Consider the following 13,826-nt stretch of genomic DNA (forward strand, 5'->3'; position numbering starts at 1 on the left):
TCTGGAGGCTGCTTGCAGTGTTTTGGTGTCCGCCTGACGATGTGGAGGCAAACCCCCAATGTAAGTCAATTGGGACGGATGCGTTTTCACTGACACAATAGAAAACTGATCTACCCCCCATTGACTTTCAATAGTGCTCAAGACGGATCCATTCTGAACGGATGCATGCGGTTGTATTATCGGTGCGGATCCACACCAAACGCGAGTGTGAAAGTAGCCTAAGTGATGTTAAAACACGTCCCCCTGTAATGATGCGCAGTGATCGTACAGCCTCCTCATGGTGATGTCCCCCTGTAATGTTGTGCAGAGATCGTACAGCCTCCTCATGGTGATGTCCCCCTGTAATGATGTGCAGAGATCGTACAGCCTCCTCATGGTGATGTCCCCCTGTAATGATGTGCAGCGATCGTACAGCCTCCTCATGGTGATGTCCCCCTGTAATGTTGTGCAGAGATCGTACAGCCTCCTCATGGTGATGTCCCCCTGTAATGATGTGCAGCGATCGTACAGCCTCCTCATGGTGATGTCCCCCTGTAATGATGTGCAGAGATCGTACAGCCTCCTCATGGTGATGTCCCCCTGTAATGATGTGCAGCGATCGTACAGCCTCCTCATGGTGATGTCCCCCTGTAATGATGTGCAGCGATCGTACAGCCTCCTCATGGTGATGTCCCCCTGTAATGATGTGCAGAGATCGTACTGCCTCCTCATGGTGATGTCCCCCTGTAATGATGTGCAGCGATCGTACAGCCTCCTCATGGTGATGTCCCCCTGTAATGATGTGCAGAGATCGTACAGCCTCCTCATGGTGATGTCCCCCTGTAATGATGTGCAGCGATCGCAAGAGCCTCCTCATGATGATGTCCCCATGTAATGATGTGCAGAGATCGTACAGCCTCCTCTTGGTGATGTCCCCCTGTAATGATGTGCAGAGATCGTACAGCCTCCTCTTGGTGATGTCCCCCTGTAATGATGTGCAGAGATCGTACAGCCTCCTCATGGTGATGTCCCCCTGTAATGATGCGCAGAGATCATACTGCCTCATCTTTTTGGACATGACACAGATAACTGCCCCCTGTAATAATATATGTACAGACAGTACATGGTTTGGGTTACATATCAACATGTAACAGTAAATTGCAATGGGAAATAACATTATTCTTTAATGACATCCACCAAGTAAACATGAATAACATAAAACCATGTCTTAAAGGGGTTGTCGGGTTCAGAGCTCAACCTGGACATACCTCCATTTTCACCCCGGCAGCCCCCCTGACTTGACACAGTGCTGTCCTTGGTAAGCTGTGAGAAGGCAGTGGTGATCACAGGAGTGCTAGTGCCTTCTCAAACAGCTTATCGGCGGGGGTCCCAGGTGTCAGACCCCACCAATCAGATACTGATGACCTATCCTGAGGAACAGACATTTGGATTTCAACATTCTGATCCTTTTGTTCTTGGGGGAGATAAGTCACAACCAAGGTAGTCGGGCAGAGGTCTACTCCCCTCTGAGAATACATGTATGATCGGCTGAGCATGCATGTACATGAGGGCGTTTGAAGACAGACATCCGCTGTAGGATCGTTCAGGTGTCAGCTATACAGCCAGCTTTATAGTTTGGCAAAAACAGGAAGGGATCCAAACATTTTTGGGTGAACAATTATAGCTGAAAAGGCAAAAAGCTGCAGTAAAATAGTAAAAATCAAGTGACTCCACCTGTCTGATTCAGTCACCAGGAATCTCCCAGCCCTTCAGAAGATTCCCCTTAGTTAAAGGAAACATAGAAAAGCAAGTAAATCCGAAGAGCTGGTTTATAAGAAGCCATCTTGTTGATGAATGGAAAGAGACGCTCCTAACCACAAAGAGCCCTTAAAACCTAAACTTCCTCTGAGTGAATCACTTTGCAGGAATCTATATGCAGGTAGCCCGATCTCCCCTGCCAAAAAGTTCAATACACTGCGTGCAGAATTATTAGGCAAATGAGTATTTTGACCACATCATCCTCTTTATGCATGTTGTCTTACTCCAAGCTGTATAGGCTCGAAAGCCTACTACCAATTAAGCATATTAGGTGATGTGCATCTCTGTAATGAGAAGGGGTGTGGTCTAATGACATCAACACCCTATATTAGGTGTGCATAATTATTAGGCAACTTCCTTTCCTTTGGAAAAATGGCTCAAAAGAAGGATTTGACAGGCTCAGAAAAGTCAAAAATAGTGAGATATCTTGCAGAGGGATGCAGCACTCTTAAAATTGCAAAGCTTCTGAAGCGTGATCATCGAACAATCAAGCGTTTCATTCAAAATAGTCAACAGGGTCGCAAGAAGCGTGTGGAAAAACCAAGGAGCAAAATAACTGCCCATGAACTGAGAAAAGTCAAGCGTGCAGCTGCCAAGATGCCACTTGCCACCAGTTTGGCCATATTTCAGAGCTGCAACATCACTGGAGTGCCCAAAAGCACAAGGTGTGCAATACTCAGAGACATGGCCAAGGTAAGAAAGGCTGAAAGACGACCACCACTGAACAAGACACACAAGCTGAAACGTCAAGACTGGGCCAAAAAATATCTCAAGACTGATTTTTCTAAGGTTTTATGGACTGATGAAATGAGAGTGAGTCTTGATGGGCCAGATGGATGGGCCCGTGGCTGGATTGGTAAAGGGCAGAGAGCTCCAGTCCGACTCAGACGCCAGCAAGGTGGAGGTGGAGTACTGGTTTGGGCTGGTATCATCAAAGATGAGCTTGTGGGGCCTTTTCGGGTTGAGGATGGAGTCAAGCTCAACTCCCAGTCCTACTGCCAGTTTCTGGAAGACACCTTCTTCAAGCAGTGGTACAGGAAGAAGTCTGCATCCTTCAAGAAAAACATGATTTTCATGCAGGACAATGCTCCATCACACGCGTCCAAGTACTCCACAGCGTGGCTGGCAAGAAAGGGTATAAAAGAAGAAAATCTAATGACATGGCCTCCTTGTTCACCTGATCTGAACCCCATTGAGAACCTGTGGTCCATCATCAAATGTGAGATTTACAAGGAGGGAAAACAGTACACCTCTCTGAACAGTGTCTGGGAGGCTGTGGTTGCTGCTGCACGCAATGTTGATGGTGAACAGATCAAAACACTGACAGAATCCATGGATGGCAGGCTTTTGAGTGTCCTTGCAAAGAAAGGTGGCTATATTGGTCACTGATTTGTTTTTGTTTTGTTTTTGAATGTCAGAAATGTATATTTGTGAATGTTGAGATGTTATATTGGTTTCACTGGTAAAAATAAATAATTGAAATGGGTATATATTTGTTTTTTGTTAAGTTGCCTAATAATTATGCACAGTAATAGTCACCTGCACACACAGATATCCCCCTAAAATAGCTAAAACTAAAAACAAACTAAAAACTACTTCCAAAAATATTCAGCTTTGATATTAATGAGTTTTTTGGGTTCATTGAGAACATGGTTGTTGTTCAATAATAAAATTAATCCTCAAAAATACAACTTGCCTAATAATTCTGCACTCCCTGTACAATATCGATGGCCCCTCTCCCCCCAGTATCAGAGCATGATTACTATTTGGGGTTGGAACACATGAGAAAACGCATACCATTGACGACTGCTCCATGTTTAGGCCAACTTCTGCAAAAACACTCCATGTCCACGGACTCCATAAGACTGCAGTAGAGGCGTCCTATTACTTTGTAAATTATGCTGATTAAATGGATTGTGCACTCTTCTTCTCCTGTAGCGTACATGACTACACGCCCATGAGAAAAACAACCCGACAGCGGCACCGAAGATGACCACTTCTTTTCGGAAGACGACCACCATGTGCCAGAAACTGATTTGAGTTTCTAGCTTCAGGAACGGACTATTGATACGGGTGTATGCGGGCGCTATGCCTGGGGTCCTTAACCGGCAGTAACTTTAAATCAGCACATCTTTATTACCTTACAATGAAGTTCCAGTTACAGGCAGAGCGGGAGGCGGCGTAACGTCACTTACTCACGTGACGAGCCTTCTTCATTCATAAAGTGGGCAGAGCAGGCGCATCATGTGAGTGAGTGACGTTACGCCGCCGCCCGCTCTGCCTATTACTGGAACTTCATTGTAAGGTAATAAAGATGTGCTGATTTAAAGTTAAAGTAAAAGTTACTGCCGGTTAAGGAATACTCTACTGAGTCTACTGCTGTGAGCGGCGGGGCCAGGGCTGTTATGGGGAGGGGGATCTGTGAATGACACTGTTATGGGTGGGGGATCTGTGGATGACACAAATAGCATAAGATGCTATATAGTGTCATCCATAGATCCCCCCCCCCCCATAGCATGGTCATCCACAGATCCCCCTCCCCACAACAGTGCCATCCACAGATCCCCCTCCCCATAACAGCGCCATCCACAGATCCCCCTCCCCATAACAGCGCCATCCACAGATCCCCCATAACAACGCCATCCACAGATCCCCCATAACAGCGCCATCCACAGATCCCCCCCTCCCCATATGTCACGGAACCATGAACCAGACGTACAACAAGAGATAAATGAAAATAAGAAGGCTTTATTGAAAATAAAGCTGTAAAGCAAAAGTCCAAATGGATGGTGAAACCGAGCAGAGTCTTTGCGAAGCCAGAGGTCAGGAACCAGAAGAGTAGTCAGACGAAGCCAGGATCAGGAACCAGCAGGGTAGTCAGACGAAGCCAGGATCAGGAACCAGCAGGGTAGTCAGACGAAGCCAGGATCAGGAACCAGCAGGGTAGTCAGACGAAGCCAGGATCAGGAACCAGAAGCAGCAGCAGTCTTAGAAGCATGTGAACACAAGAGGACCAAGCAAGGAACTGAAGCCACAGACCTCCTATATATATGAGCTAGGCATCCAGCTCCTCCCAGGGGAAGGAGGAGCCGCAGGGTGGAAGGCTACAAGAAACCCAGGACCCAAGATGGCCGCCAGCACATGTCAAACGAAGGAGAGCAGCAAGCAGGTAAGACCATGACAGTACCTCCCCCTCAAGGGCCCCTCCTCCGCGGAGCACAAAACGGTTTCTGAGGGAAGCGTGCGTGGAAGGCTCGGAGCAAGGCAGGAGCATGGACATCTGCGGAGGGAACCCAGGAACGCTCCTCTGGACCATAACCACGCCAATGGACCAAAAACTGCAACCGACCGCGGACCAGGCGTGAGTCCAGGATATTGCTCACCTCATATTCCTCACGATTGCCCACTTGGACCGGACGAGGCCGAGGAACCGAGGAAGTGAAACGATTACACACCAGTGGCTTCAACAGGGAGACATGAAACACGTTGGAGATCCGCATGCCAGGAGGAAGCGCAAGGGCATAGGCTACCGGGTTTACCCTGCGAAGCACTCGGAAGGGACCAACAAAGCGAGGCGCCAGCTTGGGAGTGGGCACTCGAAGGTTGAGGTTGCGGGTGGACAACCATACACGGTCTCCGACCTGGTAGGAAGGAGCAGGCGCTCGTCTGCGATCAGCCTGGAATCTCTGGCGCTGCGCAGAGACCTCAAGGGACTTCTGGATCTGTACCCAAGAAGCACGTAGGACGGAAAGGTGATCCTCCACAGCCGGAATATCCTGGGGAGAGAATACCTCCGGTAACACGGCAGGTTGGAACCCATAATTGGCCATGAAGGGAGACGTCCCAGAGGAAGAGTTCACCGCCGTGTTCCTGGCAAACTCAGCCCAAGGCAGGAGGTCAACCCAATTGTCTTGGTGATCGGAGACATAGCAACGAAGGAATTGCTCCAAGGCCTGATTGGATCGTTCTGCGGCCCCATTGGACTGAGGGTGGTAGGCCGAGGAGAAGGAGAGATGAATCCCCAACTGGGAGCAAAAGGCGCGCCAGAACCTGGACACAAACTGACTCCCCCGATCCGACACAATCTCCTTAGGCAAACCGTGCAACCGGAAGACCTCCCTGGCAAAAATCGTGGCCAACTCTTGTGCAGAGGGTAACTTCTTGAGAGGAACACAGTGGCACATTTTGGAAAACCGATCCACAATCATGAGAATGACCGTATGGCCTCGGGATGCAGGGAGGTCCACAATGAAATCCATCCCCAGGTGTGACCATGGGCGCTCCCCGGTGGCTATGGGTTGCAGAAGGCCCAACGGAAGGTGCCGAGGGGACTTACTCTGGGCACAAACGGAGCATGCCGCTACATATGCGGCGATGTCGGAACGTAGGGAAGGCCACCAGAACAGACGTGAAACAGCCCAGGACAGCTGATTCTTTCCAGGATGCCCCGCGGTCTTGGAGTTATGGTAGGTTCGCAACAACCGAGTGCGCAACTCCTCAGGCACAAAACATCTGCCGTTGGGTCTCCCAGAGGGAGCACCAGATTGAGCCGCCAAAATCTGCTCACCCAGGGGAGAGGTCAGGCTGGTGCGAATGGCGGCCAGGATCTGATTCGGAGGTATGACCGAAGTCGGAATCGACTCCTCCCTGGACAGCTCGGAGTACTGCCGTGATAAGGCATCCGCCCTGATGTTCTTGGAACCGGGTAGGTAGGAGACCACGTAATTAAAACGTGACAAGAACAGAGCCCATCTGGCCTGACGTGGTGTCAATCTCTTGGCCTCAGAAAGGTAGGTCAGATTCTTGTGGTCCGTCAGGATGAGAACCGGAACCACCGAACCCTCGAGCAAGTGCCTCCATTCTTTAAGGGCCTGCACGATGGCCAATAACTCCCTGTCACCAATCTGATAGTTGCACTCCGCGGAAGACAGTTTCCGGGAGTAAAACCCACAAGGAAGCAGAGGACCCTCTGGTGTTCTACGCTGAGACAGAAGGGCGCCTACTCCCGTCTCAGACGCGTCCACCTCGAGGACAAAGGGCAACCCAGGGTTGGGATGCGACAGAATCGGAGCCGACACAAAGGCGGACTTTAGGGCCTCAAAAGCTCGGATGGCCTCGAGCGGCCAGACCTGGGAATTACTGCCCTTCCTGGTCAGATCCGTGAGAGGCTTGGCCAGCATGGAAAAGTCCCTGATGAACTTCCGATAATAATTGGCGAAGCCCAAAAAGCGCTGCAGGGAACGAAGACCACTGGGCTGGGGCCACTGTAAGACAGCCGAAACCTTCTCAGGATCCATGGAGAACCCCTCAGCGGAAATGATGTAACCTAAGAAGGTTACCTGGGATCGGTGAAATTCGCATTTCTCAAGCTTACCGAACAGCTTGTTCTCTCGTAACCGTTGCAACACTCGTCTGACATCCAGAATGTGGGCCTCCATGGATTCAGAATATACCAAGATGTCATCCAAATAGACTACCACACACTGCTGCAACAGGTCACGGAAAACATCGTTGATGAATTCCTGAAAGACTGCGGGCGCATTGCACAACCCAAAGGGCATAACCAAGGATTCGTAATGACCGGTCCTGGTGTTAAACGCGGTCTTCCACTCATCGCCCGCCTTGATCCTTACCAGGTTATATGCCGCCCTCAGGTCGAGTTTGGTAAAGACCGTGGCCCCTTTAAGGCGATCGAACAGCTCGGAAATCAAGGGTATCGGGTAAGCGTTCTTGATCGTGATGCGATTGAGACCCCTGTAATCGATGCAAGGCCTCAACTCACCGCCCTTCTTTTTCACAAAGAAAAATCCAGCCCCTGCCGGGGACGAAGATTTGCGAATGTGTCCGCGTGAAAGCGCCTCCCTCACGTACTCCTCCATGGCCTCATTCTCCGCTACCGACAGTGGATAGACTTTGCCACGAGGAGGAACGGCACCAGATTGTAACTCTATGGCACAATCGTATGGGCGGTGCGGAGGTAGGGCAACCGCGCGCACCTTATCGAATACATCCCGGTACTCCTCGTATTCAGGAGGCAACAGAGAGTCCGAGGAAGTACACAGCAACTTGACAGACCCATGGATGCAACTAGCCCCACACTGCGGTGACCACGAGAGGATCTCGACCGATCTCCAATCGAAAGTCGGATTATGCTTCTGGAGCCAGGGGTACCCCAAGACCACCGAGTAGTGTGGAGACGAAATAACCTGGAGGCAGACCGACTCTCTGTGAACGGCACCAATGGCTATCCCCACTGGAAGGGTCTCATGAGTCACGTGTGGCGGCAGAAGGGGTCTGCCGTCTATCGCCTCAAGAGCCAGTGGGGAACCTCGAGCCTGCAGAGGAATGGAATTGGCGGCAGCGAACACACTATCAATGAACAAACCACCAGCACCAGAGTCCACCAACGCCTGGGTCGTCACCGAGCCCCCGACCCAGGAGAGGACAACAGTGATCAGTGGTTTGTCAACACGGGAAACCGGGGACGAGGAGACTCCACCCAAGATCTGCCCCCGACAGGATCTCAGGGTACGAGCGTTTCCCGGACGGTTCGGACATGCCAACCGAAAATGCCCACCGAGACCACAGTACATGCATCGGCCCTCGCGTCTCCGGAGTGCCCTCTCCCCCTCTGACAGGCGAGCAAACCCCAGCTGCATGGGTTCACCCCCAGACAAGTCATCCCCAGGAGGCGTGGGAGGAGAGGGAGGCACGGGTGGGACAGCAAACGTAGGCACCAATCTGTTAGAAGACCTCCGCAGGTTCTCCTTAAAGGAAGGTCTCTCCCTGAGTCTGGTGTCAATCAAAATCAGGAAAGAAATAAGAGACTCGAGCTCAACTGGTAGGTCCTTAGCTGCAACCTCATCCTTCAAGGCATCCGAGAGACCATGAGAGAAAGCAGCGACCAGAGCCTCATTATTCCAGCCCACCTCTGCTGCCAGGGTACGAAACTCAATGGCGTATTCAGCTACGGATCGTGAACCCTGTCTGATGGACATAAGGAGCTTCGCAGCAGAGGCAGCACGAGCCGGCACATCGAATACCTTCCGAAGAGAAGCAACAAAACCGGAAAACTCGGCAACCACCGGATTGTTGTTCTCCCATAAAGGGCTGGCCCAGGCCAAGGCCTTGTCCGAGAGCAGCGAGATCAAGAAGCCCACCTTTGATCTCTCAGTAGGAAAGGCATGTGGCAGCAACTCGAAATAAATGCCCACCTGGTTAAGGAAACCTCGGCACTGAGTTGGCTCTCCCCCAAAGCGCTGTGGAAGAGGGGCAGAACCGGTCATACCCCGAAACACCGCAGGCGCAACAACAGGTGTCGGGGTAGACTCTGGCGCAACAACCGGAGCGGCAGTAGGAGCGAGCCCAGGAGCGACAACCGACCCATCGGCAACGGGAGCGAAATGAGCCGTGCGTTCAAGCAGGGTTTGCAACGCCACAGCGAACCGACCCAACAGGTGATCCTGCTGATCAAGTCTGGCAACCAGCGTGGGTAGCGAGGATGGCCCTGTACCGTCAGAATTCATGGCTTGGTCCTAATGTCACGGAACCATGAACCAGACGTACAACAAGAGATAAATGAAAATAAGAAGGCTTTATTGAAAATAAAGCTGTAAAGCAAAAGTCCAAATGGATGGTGAAACCGAGCAGAGTCTTTGCGAAGCCAGAGGTCAGGAACCAGAAGAGTAGTCAGACGAAGCCAGGATCAGGAACCAGCAGGGTAGTCAGACGAAGCCAGGATCAGGAACCAGCAGGGTAGTCAGACGAAGCCAGGATCAGGAACCAGCAGGGTAGTCAGACGAAGCCAGGATCAGGAACCAGAAGCAGCAGCAGTCTTAGAAGCATGTGAACACAAGAGGACCAAGCAAGGAACTGAAGCCACAGACCTCCTATATATATGAGCTAGGCATCCAGCTCCTCCCAGGGGAAGGAGGAGCCGCAGGGTGGAAGGCTACAAGAAACCCAGGACCCAAGATGGCCGCCAGCACATGTCAAACGAAGGAGAGCAGCAAGCAGGTAAGACCATGACACCATAACTGCGCCATCCACAGATCCCCCTCCCCATAACTGCGCCATCCACAGATCCCCCTCCCATAACTGCGCCACCCACAGATCCCCCTCCCCATAACTGCGCCACCCACAGATCCCCCTCCCCATAACAGTGTGTCATCCACAGATCCCCCATAACAGTGTGTCATCCACTGATCCCCCATAACAGTGTCATACACAATTTGTTTTAATATGGCCTTTGAACATAATTTTTCAAGTAAAATCATATAAACTCCTTTTATTTTGTAATTTTGGCGGTTTTCCCGATTAATCGATGAAATTATCGACAAATAATCGTTAGCTGCAGCCCTAGCAGCCACCCTCCATTCATTTGTATGGGGCCCCCAAAAATAGCGGAGCACTGGCTTGGCTATTTCTGTCAGGCCCATAGAAGTGAATGGGAACGGTGGCCGGTCACGCGCTGTGCGCTACTATTCACTTCTATGGGCAGAGCGCTTGGACATGGCCAGACCAGAGTCCTCCAGCCATCACTTTGGCCCGCTCAGTTCTCGATATAGGTGCGGGTCCCAGTTGCGGGACCCACACCTATCAGACAATGGGTGCATATCCTAGTGATATGCCCATATGCCCACAGTGTCTCAGATGAGACAACCCCTTTAACTCTCTGCTCTGCTTTTACTTTGCTTATAAGCACCAGAGACACTTGGGGGTAAAGTAACTACATATCAGCATGTCTAAATAAATGCAGCTGCTAGTAAAAGATGGCAGTTCAGATGAGGAATGACTTGTATGACAGTAACTGTGCGTCCCGATCAGCAGGCTAGCACTGAACTGGCCCCGAGATGCTCGTACAGGGACCCGTTTAGTGCAGGTTCATGAATTAGCATGCAGGTATCAGACAGGGACCAATCAGCTGCACAAGCTGGAGGTCTAAGCATCTGCCAGCTAGAGCTGCGGGATTTGAGCTCCAACACAAGCAGGTCTAACTAAACTATACATACAGTCTTCTTGGGATTGTACCCTAAACCAGGGTGGATAAAAATCTATGATTTAAAAAAAAAAAAAAAAAAAAAAAAAAAAAAAGATTTTTTTTTTTTTTAAATCTGATTTTTTTTTTATATAAAATGCTTTTTGAGGAAAATATATTACCATCATGAAATGAAGATTCGTTTTTTAATCATGTAGAATAAGGCTGTATATGTTTAATTTGTTTGTGAATGGATTAATGAAATTTATTTACCAATCAGAGATAGCCAGTTCGCATTGTTCGCCCACGAACACATGCGGGCTGCCATCTTTTTTCACAAGTCCGGCGATGCACAGGTAAGTTCTTACCTGTGCCTGTGCACGAGCCGGTCTGAAATCTAATGCGGTCAGCGGGAGCAGGCAGTTCCGAGAACAGCCGCCGGGGGCCTTCATCGGGCTGTTCCTGGAACTGCCTGCTCCCGCTGACCGCATTTGATTTCAGACCGGCTCTCGCACAGGTAAGGGCTTACCTGTGCATCCCCGGACTTGTGAAAAAAGATGGCAGCCCGCATGTGTTCGCGGGCGAACAATGCGAACTGGCCATCACTGTTCACAATGTCTCTTCCAGAGGTTTTTGCAAGATTATTGGTCAGATGCTTGGTCAAGATTATTATCACAGATGCTTGGTTTACTTTTGCAGTTCTCAAAACTGAATTTGACTCAGCAGAGATCACATGCCTCTTCTTCACAGCAAAAATGTTATAACATGAACAGAGTTGAGAAAAAGACCTTAATCCTAACGTCTACAAACCTATGAATACAGAATCAACCTAATCAAACTAGTATGAAAAGTTGTTATTCTAAAAATCTTCATCTACTTGCATATTATAAGTTTTATACCAGCAGGAATTAGTCTTTATGTAGAAAACTAGGATTTAAATCAAGCCTTACCGACTAGTGATTTAAATCAGTTTGATTTAAATTAAATCCACCCTGCCCTAAACTATCCATACAGTCTCTTGGGATTCAAATTCTATGTGAGCATAGGAGGCCTTGGTCTCATGAACGTACAGAATAGTACGTATAGTTTCTAGTTCTCAATTAAAATATGCATTAACAGCATTAAGCAAAATCACTTAAAAAAAAAAAAGCCTTAACATTAAAGTTTGCCCACGAGGGCAGTCATCTTCCCTTCTGGATTAAGAAGAATTAAGGTTCAAGCAGAACCAAATGCAGAGTCTGTAATGTGACCGGCGTGTGCAGCTCCTCTTATTAGTCATCTAGTTCAGCAGGAAACTACAGAGGCCTCTCCGAGACTGACATTAGGAGGGTGTGACAGCTCGGCCCTGACAGCAGCTCTCAGCATCAGAGGTATTAGGGAGTCAGAATTGTCACGCGTGACGAACTGTACATAGGAACAAAAAAAAGTCCTCGCCCTCCTCCATTCATGCAGCAATCTCGGGTCAGGATGTTCATAGGCAAACTGATCCATGCAGCTTGAGAATTCACACAAGACCGATCAATAAGACCAAGCAGGAGGGTGGGAGACACGCAGAGAGGTCACCGGCCCGAATAAGACAAAGCAAGACGTTATATCTCCGCACTAAGAGACTCAATACAAGCGCAGCTCCTTGTTATACAGGACCAGAGCAGCTAAACTGCAAGTCCTAGATATTCGAGGGGTTTCTAGCGCAGTCTACATCCCCCAAAAAACATATCGGCCTATGATGTTTTATAAAGTTTCACCTGAAATTAGCGCATGCACAGTTTTTACCATTGCTTTTCCACAGCTGGCAGTTCCTTGTCCACCGGCTCACATCATCCAACCTGGCTTATAAATGGTAATCAAGAACTTGTCTCGAGTCCTGGCTGTGAAATGATTGTCCAGTTCAGAAAACCCATTTCCGTATACCCCATTAATGAACTCAGAGTTAATAAAAGGGGGTCCGCTGTTCGGAATCCTCATCTCTTGGGCAGAGAGGATTATAAAGAGCGTCTCTCGCTATTACCCACTCATGTGAATGGACATGGTGTAATACTTTATTTCTCCTGTAGGGGCGCAAAAGACAATTTAAACACCCACTGCCAGGTTTCCCCATCAATTACAGATGATTGTTGGGGGTACCACCAAAGAGATACTTTGCAATTAGATTAGGGTCAAAGGCCTCTTCCAACAAGTAGGAACCTCCCAAAATGGTGAACCCTCTAAAGGTCTATGGATGTCCTCACCATTACCTAAGTACAAAGAAAAGCTGCAGCAATGAAATTTCACAGGGGTTAACCTTAAAAAGGGTTTTCCGGCAATAATTATATTTTATGCAATGCAGGAAACAGCCTGCCTCCTGAAGAAGATTCATACCTGCTCCACACCGCTCCGATCCTCCGCTGTCTCTATTTTCCATGGACATGGTCACATGCACCGCTCCAGCCAATGACTGGCTTCAGCAGTGATGTGTCCACATGCAGCACGTCATGACTGGGGCGGTGCATTTGACCATACCAATGGCCGGAAGTAAACCGTGTGGGGACCGGAAGATGGAGATAGCGGAGGAACAGAGCGGCGTGGAGCAGGTAAGTATGAATCTTCTTTTTCAGGAGGCAGGCTGGAGGAATGACATCAAATATTATTATTACTGGAAAACCCCATTAAGGGACCTGTTACATCGGCCAATGATCGGGTGAAAAAAACCATTCCTACTAACATATGTTCATGATCACTGTCCCGTGTCAACATCCTGACGATCACCTGACGAACCAGCAAACGCTTGTTTGCTGACTGATCACATCTTTTACACGGGGAGGAGTGCTGGTGACAAATGCACATTGAATAGGGACCATCGCATTTACGGCCGATCCTCTCCATATAAAGCTTCAAAGTATGGCCACACAGGCAGGTTTTTTATGCAGTTATTGAAGCCATTATCAGGAGGAGACATTAGGTACGATTACTCCGCTTTTTTGTTTTTATCCACTCCTAGTTTTGTATTAAAAAACTGCATAAAAATCTTGAACATGTGGATGTACCCTTAAGCAAGTGCATCAAGTTTTGCTTT

The 13,826-nt window shown here is 49.1% G+C and overlaps 1 protein-coding gene across 1 annotated transcript in view; it reads left to right on the forward strand.

The window, feature by feature from the left end:
• The first annotated feature begins 13,173 nt into the window (after positions 1-13,173).
• LOC120982402 (cholesterol 24-hydroxylase-like) overlaps positions 13,174-13,826 on the forward strand; it is a 53,702-nt gene continuing 53,049 nt past the window's right edge. The window contains exon 1 of the mRNA XM_040412522.1: positions 13,174-13,344. The gene's annotated coding sequence lies outside the window, so the exon portion shown is untranslated. The remainder of the gene's footprint in view (positions 13,345-13,826) is intronic.

This window comes from Bufo bufo, chromosome 11 (assembly GCF_905171765.1).
Source record: "Bufo bufo chromosome 11, aBufBuf1.1, whole genome shotgun sequence".
Taxonomy (NCBI): Eukaryota; Metazoa; Chordata; class Amphibia; order Anura; family Bufonidae; genus Bufo; species Bufo bufo.